This window comes from Cydia splendana, chromosome 14 (genome assembly GCF_910591565.1).
Source record: "Cydia splendana chromosome 14, ilCydSple1.2, whole genome shotgun sequence".
Classification (NCBI taxonomy): Eukaryota; Metazoa; Arthropoda; class Insecta; order Lepidoptera; family Tortricidae; genus Cydia; species Cydia splendana.
In genome coordinates this window covers 12,000,422-12,003,640 of record NC_085973.1, presented here as the reverse complement: position 1 = coordinate 12,003,640, position 3,219 = coordinate 12,000,422, and the positions used below count along the sequence as shown (strand labels likewise).

The 3,219-nt window shown below is 44.0% G+C and overlaps 1 long non-coding RNA gene across 1 annotated transcript; it reads left to right on the top strand.

The window, feature by feature from the left end:
- The first annotated feature begins 817 nt into the window (after window positions 1-817).
- Window positions 818-1,698, top strand: LOC134796902 (uncharacterized). The gene is made up of 2 exons (XR_010145021.1): window positions 818-1,044; window positions 1,103-1,698. It is a non-coding gene; the product is annotated as an uncharacterized LOC134796902 (long non-coding RNA).
- The last annotated feature ends 1,521 nt before the right edge of the window (window positions 1,699-3,219 follow it).

Genomic DNA, 3,219 nt, shown 5'->3' with positions numbered 1-3,219 from the left:
AGGCTATGTATTCCTATTGCAGACGAGTCGGTAGCTCACAAGAACCAGTGTAATTTGAAATACGAAAAAATGCTTTATGTAAATTCGGTCGTGCGTAAGGCAGAAATTGTTCTATCTAACTCATCATCATCATACCATGCACAATACATCCACTGGCTGGACATAATGGGCATAGACCCGCCTTAAGGGTCCAACTCTCCACATCGACCATCCGCACATCCAAATGACCTTCTGCGATATTCAGATCGTTATCTAACTAAGGTAACATACTATGGTATGTTAACGTCGTATGCCAACGTTAAAATAAGTAAAATAACTTAAATGATAGTTAAAAATACTGGTTCGTCGAAGGACAGAAGTACATAAGCCATTGGAATATCACCCCGGCTCGGGGTCAATCAAGCGAAGAGCTTTTTAGAATTAAAAGTGTACCGTTTGCGGATAGCCCGTACAACTGTGTCAACTTCAAAAATATGTATCCACATTTGTACCTTATTCCATTGTAATAAGACCATATATGTATACATATTTTTCACGTAGTCTGTACTAGTAATCTGTATTTACAGGGAGTACTCGTGGAAACATCGTGTTGTTAGAAAATCGAGTTTGTAAGCATTTTCCTATTTGCGGGGTTTGTACTTATAAGTTTGTAGAAATAATCAGCTAATTATAGGGGCCCAGGCTTAATTACAGTTCGTAAACGTAAATAACGTATTACTGGAAATGAGTGCTATACGACTTTCGTTCTAATATTTCATTGCATTATTTCTGCACTTAGGTAATGGCAAAAGATCTTATGTTAAGCACACAACCGGCCGCACCAATATTTCTCGGGAAAACGTCATCGAGAGCCGGAACAAACTTGTGTCTGAAATTGAGACTTCCCTAAAGGAAGTCTCTGAATGGGGTCGACTTAACTTAGTCCGTTTTAACCCTAGCAAGACACAGGTTTGCGCGTTTACCGCAAAAAAGTTAGAGTTTGTCGCGTCACCTCGTTTTGAGAGCACTCCCCTGAGTGCCGCAGCCAGTATCGGAATCCTTGGTGTCGACATTTCGAGTGAAGTCCAGTTCCGCGGTCATCTAGAGGGTAAGGCTAAATTAGCCTCCAAGAAGCTCGGTGTGCTCAACAGATCGAGACGGTATTTCACACCGGCCCAGCGCCTACAGCTTTATAAGGCGCAGGTTCGCCCACACATGGAATACTGCTCTCATCTGTGGGCAGGGGCACCCCAATATCAGCTTCTCCCTCTGGACCGCATCCAACGAAGAGCGGCTCGAATTGTTGACTGCCAGCGTCTTTCGGAACGGCTTGACTCCTTGGCGCTGCGTAGAGATGTAGCCTCGCTCTGCATTTTCTATCGCATGTATAACGGGGAGTGCTCCGAGGAATTGTTCGGATTAATCCCTGCCGCTTCTTTTCGCCATCGCCCTACGCGACAACATTACCATATTCATCACTTGGATGGTTGGCAGTCCTCAACTGTGCGTTTCTCCAGAAACTTCCTGCCTCGCACAGCCAAACTGTGGAATGAACTGTCGCCAGCGGTATTTCCGGACCGATACGACCTACAAACCTTCAAGAAAAGAGCGTACTCCCATCTTAAAGGCCGGCAACGCGCTTGCAACCCTTCTGGTGTTGCGGGTGTCCATGGGCGGCGGTAATCGCTTACCATCAGGTGATCCGTCTGCTCGTTTGCCTCCTATTTCATAAAAAAAAAAAAACACAAATTATTTAATTGTCTTTACTTACCTACATACTTAATTAATTGATTATTTGTGTAAATCCCAAATACACTACTGGTATTATTGACAGGAACCGGAACTACATTGAAACTATGCTACAAACATGTTCCGCTTAAAATGAATGAATAAAGCGCCACTTTTTCTCGATGTTTGGTCCCAAAAAATTTATCAAAACGAATAGTTTTTCAAAAAAATTCAAACGCGGAAAACTATGTTACAAACTACGCAGTTACAAAACGTTAGCTCGGCCGGTTTGCTATCCGTGCTATTCTCATTGCTTGCACGACCGCGGGCGATTACTCGGGTGAAACAGTGTAACGTGAGCTCGAAATCCATATCGCCTATTTGTAATCAGAGGGCGCGCTTAGCCTGGCAGCTTGATCTTTCGACGCATCCGTGTTCGGTAAGCTGTTATAATGACACCCAGCTCCGCTGCACCGAACCGGTGCGAAGCGGTACATACCGGTATTGGGGTGCAAACCGAACTAACTAAGTTTTACCGCTTTTATCCTTCGACGTAACGCTGTAGCATTTTCGTGCAAATATTTGTGGATTTTGTGCTGAAGTTGTTTTAAACTATCTGGTGCTACGATTGTACTAAAAACTTAGTCACAAATGTGAATGGATGACTCACGTTATACAGGGCCGTGTCCGTGCCGGGGCTTCCGGCGCTTCGTTTTCTATGGAAGCATCACGTGATCACGGTCATCTGTAATAGAAAAGCGTCGGAACCTCCGGCCCCGACACGGCCCGGTCTAGCGTGAGTCACCCTTTGGGTGCACAATGGACCTACAACAAGATTAACCGATCAAAAAGGAAAACGAAATCAATCGTATCAAGCTTCAGTCATATAAAAGAATTTCAGTGGAAGCGTTCTGCGTACAGTGTTTCTCTATAAACGGATATTGAATCTTTTCACAGTATTTCAGGGTGTATTTCAAACAGAAAGCGATCTAAGCTGAGCACATCCTACAAGCCCTACCTACTGCAGACAAGTTCTTTTTATTTTACCCACTTTTTCCATTTATAATATGATACCGACAATTTTCTTACTTAAGAGTAGGTAATGGCAGGGTTTTCAAAACACCTCTAGGAGATAACTATACTCTGTATCTTTAGGTATTTAAATAAAAGTAAACAAATAATTTGTACATTTTCGGGTAGTTATTGGTTAACCAACCAAATACAAAACCGCCTGGATCTGTCACTGAACAACCTGACTTTCATCATCAGCCCGTTTCAGTCCACTGCTGGACATAGGCCTCTCCCAAGGTACGCCACGTGGCCCGGTCTGCTGCTTTATGCATCCAGTCGCTGCCGGCCCTCCTGTGCAAGTCATCCCGCCATCTGGCCAGAGGGCGTCCCACGCCTGCCTGACCTTAACCTTTAACCTACTTTAACCTACATCATTTGATCGTGCAATGTAGCAAATAGCCAAATAGATACACAGTGACTTTACGCATCTGTTATCGACGT